A 13,896-nucleotide genomic window follows, 5' to 3' on the forward strand; every position below is an offset into this window, starting at 1 on the left:
AGGTATAAGAACCTTGTCGATGGTTATAGGAGGCGATTAATTGCAGTTATTTATTTCAAAGGGTGTGCAACCAAATATTAAGTTGAGGGTGCCAGAAATTTTGTCCTGCCCATTTTTGGAGTTTTGGGTGACATTATGTCCAATTTGACTTTTTTCTCAATTTTTTGTGTTGCTCCAATACACACAAATGAAATAAACGTGTATAACAAATCATGTGTAATTCAAATAATTTTCTTTGAGAAATCCTTTTTTTTTTTTTTTTTTTTTTGGAACAATTTCAAGGATGCATAACTGTACATTTTGTTATTGACCTTTCATTTTCTTAGGACATGGGGTCATTTAATAAGGCAGGGATTTATCAATTATCTAGAGGGGAGATTGTCTACAAAAAAGTGTTTTTCTCTCTGGAGGACCCATGTGGTTCATATATCACACAGACAGCCCATTTTTGCCAATAGCCTCCTTGCAATACCTCATTTCTCCTCTAATAGTGCTGCAGAGAAGTTGAACAATAGATTTCTACACAGATCAAAGCTGATCGCTGAGGGCTTGTGACCAGATTATATTTAGGGCAGTCTTTTACCAAGCGTTAAGAACCATGTGCGACTACTATATCCACACCCACTTTAGCTCTGCACTGGCTGGGAGTAATGATTGCATAGCTATTTATGAAAATTAGGCGGCAGACCGGTTCTAATCATTCTTGGATTACAGTGAACATTTGGGTTTAGCTCCTACTGAGACTGTTATCTGAATGGTTTTCCTCTAGGTGGTCTGGTTTCCTACCACAGAAGAAATCCTGGCAGGATCCTTACTAAATTGGCTGCAGTTTGTGTTCATGGCTTTTGCCTGCAGTAAAGGAAAAGTAAACTATAAACTCCCCCGAGACAGAATCTGACTCTACGATGCTATGAAACGGGCCTGCACCACCTAAATCAACATTTATAGTGAGAATTGAACTCTACATTTGCCCTGTGTTCCTTCCAAATTCTTAGACACTTGATGGAGGACCGTGAGACATTATTTTGATTTCGAAAAGAAAGTCTTACACGTTTGGTGTCATCTTAAGCCACCACTGAAAATGTCTCGTCGACTCAACTCTGTCTTCTGTTTGGTTTGATTATTCTTTCATCAGCACAAAAGGGAATTTTACCGAGTGCTTCTTCAAAAACCCCTTTATTGCCGCAGGTGTACATATGTCTAACTCGAAGAGATTTTCAGGTGGAAGATTTTTGAGTGGTTTTGAAGATTCTCTTTGTATTGGGATTCAGCTGAGATCTCTCAGATAAAATACTGGAGTCACTTCATAAACGGATTTTTAGTTATCTTTGTAGCACCATCTTTGTAGGTCTTCTTGGACCCTTGTAGTAGGGAATGTAGAACATATCCTTGAAGAAAGTATTCCCCAAATTGAACATCAAGAGAAACCAACTCAAATATTTGATCAAGTAGACACTACAGTGAGGAAAGTCAAAGGGGTCAACAATGTATATATGCCAATTATTTTAGAACCAAACTAAACCACCTACTTGGCCATTCGTCAGCCAATATATGGCCATTTGTAGTACATATTAATGGTTTTGAAGTCCCACACACAGTGCTCCATCTCTAATTGTCATGCTCACCAAACTTTTGAGAAGTTGCATGGTCAAAAATGCCGATCTAGACCATTTCATGCCAACTTTCCTATTATTTTCAGGAGATGACTGTGCGTTGTAGATGCTGACCTAATGTAGATCTCTAATGAAAAGTTGATCTGCTGTGTTGGAATTTTTCATTCATTCTCAGATGTTGTGGTTTGTCTCCAGACCATCAATGGAAGCCCAGCTAAGACTAAAGATCATGGCAGAGATAGATTGGTCTTGTTGTTCCAAATTTTGTTTTGACTCATGGGTTTTTCACCCAAGATGAGGACCTTCACACCAACCATAAATGTCAAGTCTAAGCGACCATCTGAAATCCCTAACGAATGACCATCGTATTTGGACTCCTCCTTGACCTCGGACTCTCAAAAGCATAATTTGCCTTACCCAGTGGAAAGATATTGATGCCGATATCTTCCCAATGGAGCATTTCATAATTTGAAAGGTGGAGGTGAAAGCATGAACAAGTCCACTTTAAGTGGATGAAAACTGGATGCAACCCCTAAACTGCAGTTTGTAGGGTGGGGAAAAATTATTGGCTACATTTAGTGGTACCTGTTTCTAGATGTCCATTGATCTTAGAGCAACTTAAAAAATATCTTTCACCAGATTTCATAAATCAAAATGAATGCATTATTATAAAGATCCCTCAGGCCTCATGAGGCTGGTATACTTACTTCGAAAGTGTAGATTTAAATGGCTATATAATTTTTTTTTAAATGCTCTAGTTACTTTTTAAATATTAAATTAAGGAAATTTCTCATTGAAAGTATTTATGGTGTAGCACTTGCCGGAAGAACAGGGGTAAGCTGTGGGAGTTAAAGAAACAACAGAGCATATTGTGTAACCGGCCATCTTGAATTTTTTTTTTTATCTGGTTGTTGACTTAAATATGTTTTTTATTGCATGATTAGACAATTGCAAACAATGGTTTGCAACTTTGTGGAAGAGAAAACAAAAGTCTAGATGGCATTGTGACTCCTGGAGGCCTCCAGCTGGGAAAAAGATAGGCAAATTAGCTGTCCTCCAAGAGAAAGAAAGTTCAAGTCTCATCTGTAGGAGTTCCATAGGTTTATGTGCTATTGCAGCCCAGCTCCACTATAGTGAAAAGAGCAGAGCTGCAATACCACAGACAACCTGTTTACAGGTGTGGCGCTCTTTTTTCGAAGAAAGCAGCCGTGTTTTTATAATCCTGTACAAACAAGTATTGTAAGTTTTATTAATGACTTGATCCACCTAAAAATCTCAAAATTCAAACTTTTTCATAAATTTTTAGACCATAAATAAAATTTTAAAAAAATGTCAGAACTAAATCTATTGTAAACAATATTGCAATTTTGCAGAGGCCAGCAGCTGACATCGGCTTGCCAATGATGTGCGGCGCATGGCTGTGACATCATGCGTTGTACGAGCCGGCTCTAGCGTTAGCGGTCTGCTGCTGTGCTGGTTACAGAACATGATGCTGTGCTGCTTGTGAGCTGGGGAAGTAAGAATAATTATTTGTTTCTTTTTTAAAATGTGCTGGAGAAGAATGAAAGGGGACCAGGATGGGGGACATTATACCAAAATAGGGGCAATTATACGAGGATGGGAGACATTATACCAGGATTGGGACTTTGTACTGGACATTATACCAGGATAGGGAATATTATACCAGGATGGGGTACATTATACCAGGATTGGGACATTATACCAGGATAGGGAATATTCTATCAGGATGGGGGACATTATACCCGGATGGGCCATAATATCCCCGGATGAGGACACTATACCAGGATGGGACATAATATACCAGAATGGGCACATTATTCCAGGATGGGGGACTATACCAGAATGGTGTACATTATTTCAGGATGGAGGACTATACCAGGAGGGAGCACAATATACCAGGATGGGAGACATTATACCAGGAGGGGTGCATTATACCAGGTTCGGGGACAATATACCAGAATGGGGTCATTATTCCAGGATGGGGGACATTATACCAGAATGGGAACAGTTTATACCAGGATGAGGGACAATATACCAGGATGGGGCACAATATACCAGAATGCAGACAATATACCAAAATGGGGACATTATACCAGGATGGTGGACATTATACCAGCATAGGGCACAATATACCAGGATGAGGGACATTATACTAGGATTGGGCACAATATACCAGGATGTGAGACATTATGCCAGGAGGGGGTGCATTATACCAGGATGGGGGACAATATACCATAATGGGGACATTATTCCAGGATGGGGGAGATTATACCAGGATGGGGTAGAATATACCAGAATTCAAACAATATACCAAGATGGGTACATTATTCCAGGATGGGGGACATTATACCAGAATGTGGGACAGAATACCAGCATAGGGCACAATATACCAGGATGAGGGACATTATACTAGGATTGGGCACAATATACCAGGATGCGGACAATATACCGGGATGAGGGACATTATGCAAGGATGGTGGACATTATACCAGAAAGAGGCCCAGGATGTGAGAAATTGTTATACCATGGGGCCCAGGATGGGCTGAGATTATTACAAGGCGCCAGGAAGTAAATATTATTACTTGGGGATCGAACATGTATGTCTTGTATAGGATCTAGAATGCTACAAGGCCCCATACATCTGACCAACATGCAGGTGGGGCATAAGTCTGAATTTTGCACCTGTTTATGCCACTTTGCATACACCACAGCATAGTACACATTCTTCATCCACTCTCATCAGTCACTGTGCACTACATAATATGAAATATTGTATACTTTTATTTTTAAGCGGTATGTTTTAGTTGTTTTTTCACAGTCTTGTTTTTTGTGGTGCAGTGAAATTCAACAACCTTGTGCCGGATTGTCAGTCTTTTTGAATTATTGGATGCTGATATTCACTGTAATCCCAGTAATAATAATATAATGATCTATTTGAGGTAGCACAGGTTAATTAATGTATCATTTTTTATTATTGTTGAATAATTACATAATTTAGGTGAGCACTCTGAAATGCCAACAGACATGTTTCAGAATATCTTTCCTAAATTATGCACAAAATTAATTTCTTGCATTTGCTTTTATCAAGTAAAACTTACTGAACACATAATTGTCAGGTTAGATGAAGGAAAGAGTTGTAATAAATTTGCATGTAAAATGTTTTTACAAAGAATATAGATATGAGCTGGATGTGAGACAGAATAGGTAGTTATTTATATATAACATTTTATTTAAACGTTTATTAAGTGGTAGAAAAGTTGCATAAAAGTTGAAATTCTGACAACTGAAAGATTATTCACACATTAAATTATTTCAAAATCATGTGATATTTTAATAATTTACACACAGATTTATTAATTTGTACCAATAAAACCCATTTTTAAATCTGCCCTATTTTGCATACATCACATATTGTTCCCTTAAGGACGACCCTCCAAGCTCTCTTTACCCTCAGTTGCCTTTGGACTGGTCGGTTAGTAGTTCTGGCTAATGTGCGGTCATGCACAGTGCAGTCTCTCCCATCTGCTTCCTGCCATCATGGCTGTTGCATTTCTAGAATGGAGCTTATCTTGTGAGCGATGATGTCACGGAAAGAAGCAAAGCCCTCCTTCATTACAATGCGGAGAGCTCAGACCAGGAATCATAGGTGTGCAGGTCTGCTGGTAACTAAGAGGAGAGATATACTGCAGGATGGGCAGTATAAACAGGGGGATGAGAGGAGAGATATACTGCAGGGTAAGGCTGTATTTCTGGTGTTGAGAGGAGAGATGTATTGCAGGATGGGCTTTTTATAGAAATAAAGAAGAGATATACCGTATGATGGGGCTGTATATACATGGAACGAAAGGAGAGATATACTGCTGAATGTACATGAAAGGAGAGATGTATTGCAGAATGGAGCTCTATACATGGCCTGACAGGAGTAATATACTGCTTACTGCTGGATGAGTTGTTTATAAAGGAGAAAGAAAGATGTACTGCAGGATGGGCTGTTTATAGAGGGGACAGAAAGAGATATATTGCAGGATGGGGATGTATATTCAGGGGCCAGAAAGGAGAGATATTGTCACGCTCGCGCCCAGACTGGTTGACGCGGGCGTGCGGGGGTGTGGCCCCACTGGACCACAGACCAAACTTCCCTGGAAGGGGCATAACTAAGTAGCTTCCTAGGTGTTCGCTGGAGCCTCTGATGGTGAGGTCTGACTTGTGCAATAGGAAGCTACCAGGTACCACTCCAGGGTGGTGTCTGGCTGTGGCTGCTGATCCCACCGGGGAACGGAACATAGACAGGCAAGCGGGCACTGCTGGGACTCTGGCAGACAGGCGGGCACGGCTGGGACACAGGCAGGTGGACGGGTACAACAGAGACACTGGCAGGCGGGCACGGCTGGCTCTCTGGCAGGCAGGTGCGGGTACTTCAGAGACACTGGCAGGCGGGCACGGCTGGCTCTCTGGCAGGCAGGTACGGGTGGCTCTCTGGCAGGACAGGAGGACAAGGCTGGCTGGTACACTGGAAGAACCGGTAGGGACCGGTCTGCAGGCTGGTATGTAAAACAGGTAACAACCTGTTCAGACAGGAGGACTTAAGAATAGGTAGAGAAAGACTGCAAGAGCGGATGCAGAGTGAAAGCACAGGAGCTAGAGCCAAGAACAGAAAAGCAGGAGGCGGCGCCAAGAGCAGGAGGCAGAGCCAAGCACAAAAAATGCAAAAGGCGGAGCCAAGCACAAACTCAGGAGGCGGAGCCAATAGCAGGAGGTGGAGCCAATAGCAGAAATGAAGGAGGCGGAGCCAAGAGCGGGAGAAGTAGAACCGCAGGAAGCAGAGCCAGGTAGAACCGCAAGGAGCGGAGCAAGGTAGAACCACAAGAAGCAGAGCCGCAGAGCGAGAGCTGAGCGGAGCCGCAGAGCAGGGCCCCAGAGTGCAGAGCTGAGAGCAGAGCAAAGTCAGAGTACAGAGCCGAGAGCAAAACCACAGAGTGCAGAGCAAGGAGCAAAGTAAGGTCGCAGAGAGCGGAGCCGAAAGCAGGGCAAAGCAAGACACATAGTACGCACAGCAGGGAAAGGAAACCAAGGCAGGCATATTAACGGACACAGGAACAGGACTAGGCTAAGACAAAGTCAGGAACAGGACAAGGCACAGAGACATGGAAACAAGCCAGGGTACAACGCCCCTCTTGGTGACGGACATAGGCCAGGTTACGAAGCCCCGCTGGGAGGCTACACAGGACACAAACCAGGGTACAATGCCCCCTGGGTGGCAGACACGAGAGTAAAAGAGACAGGGCCTGGCACCTCAGCAGCTAAGGACTGACTGAGGGAGTGAGTTGCACAGGCCCCCACCAATGGGTGGAGATGTCTTAAATACAGGAAGCCTCATGGCGATTGGCCGAGGACACCTTAGCAAAGTGCACACAATCTCAATAACACACAGGAGTTTCCACCGCTGCCCCCCCATGAACACAGACAGAGCATGCACAGAGCAAGCAGCAGACGTGAGGCACACAGCATGGAGCTGGCAGCAGAGAGAAGTCACAACAAGGCCCAGAGAAGTAAGTGAGTTTGAGTGTAATGCAGGTGGGGGATGGGAGGCCATGCAGTGATGCCCTCAGGGTTGTTACAGATATATTGCAGGGTGGGCTGAAATTAATATGACAGGAGAGATGTTTTGCAGGCTGGAGTTAAATACATGGACTGAAAAGAGCAATGTACTGCAGGATGGGATTATGTATAGAGGGGTTGAGAGTATATACTGCAAGATGGGGCTGTATACAGGAGCTGAGATTAGATTGTCTGTGTTTGGTACCTGCTGCTAAGAGATCAGTGATGTGAAACAGCAAATGCTGCTCTTTGATGCATAAGAGCGATGATTATCTTTTGCTTTATGCATCAATAGAGTAGCATTTGCAGTTTTACAAAACTGATCTGTTAGCAGCAGGTACCTAACACAACTGCCATTGTGGTGAAGTGCAGGAGCGTTGAGCTCTGCCAGAACCAGTGAATGATGAAAAACCACAAAGGCTATATTGAAGTAGATGGCAGAAGATGACAGCGGCCGGTCAGAGCACTGTACATGAGCAGAGAGTGCACAGAAACACAAAGTGAATTCTATGCTTAGATTAGCTTGATGATAACTCAGGATTGGGCAGTGAGGAGGTAACGAGATCGGAGAGGGGTCTGCAGAACTGAAGAGAAGCAGGGTGCTGCTGGAAGATGTAGTTTTAGCAGATAAGAATGGGACCTCCCACTCAGCTATGTGAAGCTGGATGCTCTGAGGTGCAAGTACAGATAAAAAAAAAAAAAAAAGCACAAAAGTAGAAAAACAATATTTGGCTTAATTTGTATATTAACAATAAGTAGGCATAGATAGACATATGTATGATAGATGGATAGATAGAAATATAAGAGATGCGTAGATACAGACATCAAATAGAGATATAGGCACAGATATTAGATAAAGAAATGAGAAAATTCTATAGATAAAACATAAATAACAAGTAGAAAATATTGAGCAGAATTGGAGAATTCCGGTGCTGGTGGCTGTTACTTCCCAGCATCCTGCAGCTTGTAATTCTGTGCTGCAGCCTCCAGGATCTGTGTCCTCAGGAGCTGCACTCCTGTGGGGCTGTCAGCCAGCAGTGAGCAGGGCAGGTAGCTTGCACAGCAGACATGTGAGTTCAGACCAGTTACTCATTTGCCGAGAGAGAGAGTGTTTGTGTTTATGCAAAAGGGGCCTCTTCCTGCATAATCTAGAGTAAGGCAGTGGCTTTTGTTGTGTTTAGACCACATGCCTTCAGTCCTTCCGTACACTGACTGGTGTGAACGCACACACACCGCCAGGATAGTCACTTTTCTTTCCTCCAGTGGATTTACACTCTCCGCACTGACTTCCCTGCACTCTTAGTGGGATTATACACACATGTACAGGCAGTTACACCTCTGACTCCTTCCTATGAATGGGTAAGTTTTGCCTTCAGCTTCATACTTTTACCTTTCGCGAGACGTCTTCTACACCTTTGTACTGGAGGTGTTCACACTTTGTCACCTACGACTACGTGGAAGAGAACTACCGGGGGTCGTTGTACTATCCTTGTGTTTGCACATACGACTTGCTAGAAAAAAAAAGAAGCCTTTTTTCGTCCTGTAGCCGAAAATTCTTGTTTAGTGACTTTTGTCGCGAACGTTCTCATTTTCTGTAAGGTCGGAGAACAGTGACACCCTGGTAAAATGAGTATTTTCTGGGGTGGAGAGACTTCACGGCAAGTGGAAGTCAACTTTATGCAAGGTCTGATAGGAAAGATCTTAGGAGAACATATGACAGCCCCCTTCCTCTGTTGCTGGCGAAATTCCACATGGAGAAGTGGGTTTGTCTCGCTTGTTAACCCTTTCCATTGAAAAGTGGGCTTTTTTTTGTTTGTTTGTTTACTTTTAAGAAGCCATCGGATACATTTATCACCAGAATTCCGACCCAGGATATAAAGGAATCGACTACATTCTTTGTACAGCACCTCGGACTATGTTGGCGATATATAATCAACGCGACCTGGGCTCTTTAAGACAAAATTAAAGTGATTCCATAGAGATACATGCAAATGACTCCTTTTAGTTCCGATCATCTCGGATTCTTCCGAAAGAAGCCTCATAAAAATTTTTAAAAAAAAGCGAAAAGGGTTATTATTAAATAATACCTTTACACTAAATTCTTTTCCTCCGTCCTGTTTTCCGTCGCGAAACACCGAGTATCTAATAAGCAGAACGATTTAAGCTTTTGTAATAATAACACTGGGCTTAAAAAATAAAATAAAAAATGACTTTGTTTCAAAGGGAAACCATTAACTCCTTAATTGCTGCAACTTATTAATTCATTCAAACATTAGGGTGTGCTGTTTCACCATGTGTGAGGGATGGCCGTCACCGCGTACAAATGGCTGCATCCACAGAGAACTTGGTGGTTTAAAGGGAAAAAAAATGATGTACTTAGTTACTTACCTATGTAATTTTAAAGAACTTTTATTTATTTATATTTTTTATTTATTTTTCTTTATACTTCAAAATTTTGTCTTGCTTTTATAAGGCAAAAAGAAAAAAGAAATACAAATTATTTTTTTTTTTCATCTTTTTTTTCTTCTTCTAAGAATTACTCCGTCAGTGCTTCTTGTATGATTAGCGCCTTTGTGTTCTTAAATTTTGATTGATAGAGATAATCGTTTTCATGTAAAAATACAGACAGGTACTTAAAGTTACAGTGACAATAGCGATTAGCATTTTCTTTATCTTATTGTTTAATGCAGGTGGGGGGCTGGGTGTCTCTTCTGATTAACCCTTGTGGCACAGAGGGGGGGGGGGAATAAATGATTTAAGACAAAGGGTTTCATAAACGGTTATGGAAATAAAACCTGCAAATATTATGTTCCTGGCGACATGTAAAAGGCAATCAAGGGACACCCATAAAAATCCATCCTCTTGACAATGACCGAGTCTCCCACTTTTACGGTGAGATAAGAGAATTTTCCCAATTAATATAATAAATGGCTGCTGAAATTCTGCGTCGGGTTTCCTTCCAAAGTAAAGGCAATTTTTTTTTTCCAATGCGGGGAAGAAAGACAAAGTTCCAGCCTTATATTAACAGATATGAGCTTCCACATGGCAAATGAAATTGTCTCCTTGGTCGACGATTCATGTGTCCTTGGATAGAATGATAGACATGAATATGAGGTTAATTAAAACCAGGGGAGGGGTCACAAGAGTTGAGGATGGAGGGGTGGGGGGTTGGGCATGGGGACAGTCCTTAATTTTGAAGTCAGAAGCATAGAGATTAATTTGGTGCTAACAGGATTTTAATTCAGGCTATGACAGTGTAGAGCACCAACTCATTATCTTTTAAAGCCCAGAGAGTAAGTCAACGAGAAGAGCAAATTAAAAGATTCTGTCGTTGACCACAAATCATACCGTGTATATTGGAAGGATGTTCTGTGGTACACTCGTCTTAAGCATGGGGGAACGGTCCAAAAACAGATGAGAGTCTCTAGTGTAATTGTCACCGAAACATCTGGTCTGGTAACTTACGACATCCGTCATCCTCTGGTTGCACATTGTTGTAGATGGACCGTCACTCAAACCACAACTTGCTTGGCTTTTCCCCCCCTTTTCAATTGTCTTTTTTTTTTAGGTTACATGTTTTTGTATTTTTCCATTTTCTTTTGATTTTAGATTGTTATTTTCTTAAATTCTATACCCTACTTTTACTTCAGAGAATGAGCTTGTTTTAAGAAATTTGGCTAAACGTATTTTTGATTAGTTTTAGATTTGTTTAATTCCTTTTTAAATTTATATTGTGTTTTTGTTTATTATATCGCATACATATCTTTAATCTAGAGCCTAATTAAAGCTCATAAATAAAATTGACGTTCAGTGGATAATGACTTAATAGTTACTTTGCGCGTGTCGAATATTTCTGTGATTCGAAAAGAGTAAGGAGTTATCAACAAAGACAAAATAATGATCATTTATATACTGTAAAACTTCTGTAATCTGGAATTGAGTGAAACTGGATTATCAGATATTTTGGTTTAAGAGTGAAGTAACTCCTCTTGAAGATTGGCCAACATAAAATTGATGTTTTCTTAATTCAAAGGTTGTTTCAGAATTGTCTTCGGTTTTGGTATTTTGAGATTTTTTAAACTTTTGGATACTGGACGAATGGAGTTTTAGGGTATATTTGAATAAAAGTTATGGAATTACAAACTAGGACGGCAAAATATAATACAATGAGTAGACTATGGGCACCCAGAATTGGTTCGCTCCAAAATAGGATCTGGTCCATTGTCTACAGAGAGAGAAAATCAGTTCTAAGTATTGATACATTGGATATGAGGGATGTTTTAGTGCGCATTTATGTATCTGATGTAAAGTCTTCCATTTATAAAGGACTTGAAGAATATTTTACTGTGAGATTACTGTGCTGTTATACAACATAATTAAGCTCTGCATTGTACAAAGTACATTTGTAAACTTTTTTAAAAAAGTGGATGCGCTTATGTTTACCATTTAGGCAATCATTGACTAAAGTCTGGCAATCACTTAACCTATACATTTTTAATCCCTATTTTTGGAAGGAATTTTATGGTAAAACATTCAAGTTATTAATACTTTTGGAACAGTCATCATGATAAAAATGATTCTGGTTTGTGCATCCATAAATCAAAAGAGAAACCTTCAATAAATGAGGACATGGTCGTATGCTTAGTGCTCAAAGTGGTGATGAGAGGACTGACCTAAATAATGAGCTGAGTCAGGATAAAGTGGGCTCAAACTATTTTTGAAAACAAAAAAATATCCTTCCCCACATGCGAGGGCTACTAATTATCGTAAAAGTTTGGATGATTCATGGTAAGAACCATAATTATTGCATGTTAGGGTTTCTTGAGTGGCATTTGAGGACAAAGAGCATCTAAGTAACTAGTACATTACATCAGTCAAGGGTGAAAAAAAGCCATAGGCATGTGATAAAATGTTTGATCAGCATGATAAATTGAGATGACCAAGATTGACCAAGAAAGTTGTTGGTTCCAATTGAGTCTCCTCCATCCCTTCAGTCAACGTGGACACCCAAAATGTTTTTGTGTTACCATATTGTACCAATGTGATTGGATTCTGTAATGAAATGTTGATGAGGACAATACCAGGTATAATTCTCATCTCCTGGTAATACATGATCCTGAGCTCGAATAAAAATGGGTTTGAAATATGGTAAGAACATAGATACAAGATGCAAACCTTCAGTCTGTTCTGACGTAGTTGGCCCATGTATGACTGTCTATCAAGTGCTTTTGTCCATTAGTAACTTTCCATGTGACATGTGTTGAAACTTTTCTTTGAAATTATGTATTACTTTTTATTTACACTAAGTGGGGTTATGAGAACCAGAAAATCATTCGCTGACCTCAGACAGTTGAAGATTAGTGATGAGCGAATATACTCGTTACTCGAGATTTCCCGAGCACGCTCGGGTGTCCTCCGAGTATTTTTTAGTGCTCGGAGGTTTAGTTTTCATCGCCTCAGCTGAATGATTTACAGCTTCTAGCCAGCATAAGTACATATGGGGGTTACTTGGTTGCTAGGGAATCCCCACATGTAATCAAGCTGGCAAGTAGCTGTAAATCATCCAGCTGCGGCGAAAAAAACTAAATCTCCGGGCACTAAAAAATACTCGGAGGACACCCGAGCGTGCTCGGGAAATCTCAAGTAACGAGTATTTTTGCTCATCACTATTGAAGATCATGATATCTCAGTTATGCACGCTATCCGGGCCACATTTTGGACCATTATCGTCTCATGTTATGTACCAGTGACAAACCGTTGGGAGGCTTTCGGTTTGAGGACACTTGGAGTATTTTTCTGATGGCGGAAGTTTATCTTTCTCATTGTAATTCCAGAATCTCTATACACTCTAAAGGCCCCCATACATATTAGATGGCGGTTGGCCGCATGATGCTTCAGCCGATCGTTCAGCCGGCAGCTATCTCGGCAGTCTCTCCCATATGAGAAAGCTGCTGAAGGACATCTTGGCCGGCAGGTTATCTTCAGGACAGCAAAGTGATCAGCAGTTCAAAGTTGGTCATGCCCAATCGACATCAGTTGGCCAGTGCCCCCTTACACATTAGTGTTGGCCAAACCCATCGTTATGAGCAGGTGCATCCTATATTACTTTAATGTCTATGGGGCGGGGCTTTAGAACTTAAAGGGAACCTGTCACCTGAATTTGCCGGGATCGGTTTTCGGTCATATGGGCGGAGTTTTCGGGGGTTTGAATCACCCTTTCCTTACCCGCTGGCTGCATGCTGGCCACAATATTGGATTGAAGTTAATTCTATGTCCTCCGTAGTACACGCCTGCGCAAGGCAATTGAAGTTCATTCTATGTCCTCCGTAGTACACGCCTGCGCAAGGCAATCTAGAATGAACTTGAATCCAATATTGTGGCCAGCATGCAACCAGCGGGTAAGGAAAGGGTGAATCAAACACCCGAAAACTCCGCCCATATGACCGAAAACCGGTCCCGCCAAATTCAGGTGACAGGGTCCCTTTAATTGCAGCATTAGAAGGGTGATGCTCACCTGTCACCTTGCTTCTGCATCGTGCGCTCCATTTTTCCACTGCTCTGGCCAATTCTATTTCATGTTAATTTACTATGATAACCTGGCACGCACCTCTATCACCTTCTAATTCTTTATAGGCATGCTCACGTGGTGGTGTGCCTCTTGAGT

General features: G+C 41.4%; 1 protein-coding gene across 15 annotated transcripts in view; it reads left to right on the forward strand.

Moving 5' to 3' along the window:
- Positions 1-13,896, forward strand: part of FOXP1 (forkhead box P1) — a 704,299-nt gene that overhangs the window by 246,086 nt on the left and 444,317 nt on the right. The window contains exon 1 of one of the 15 annotated variants that reach the window (XM_069736486.1): positions 8,361-8,591. The exons of 13 other annotated variants lie outside the window; for them this stretch is intronic. The gene's annotated coding sequence lies outside the window, so the exon portion shown is untranslated. Of the gene's footprint in view, positions 1-8,360; positions 8,592-13,896 lie in introns of those variants that run through there. One more of the 15 variants, XM_069736497.1, reaches the window with a different exon arrangement.

Source organism: Ranitomeya imitator, chromosome 8 (assembly GCF_032444005.1).
Source record: "Ranitomeya imitator isolate aRanImi1 chromosome 8, aRanImi1.pri, whole genome shotgun sequence".
Classification (NCBI taxonomy): Eukaryota; Metazoa; Chordata; class Amphibia; order Anura; family Dendrobatidae; genus Ranitomeya; species Ranitomeya imitator.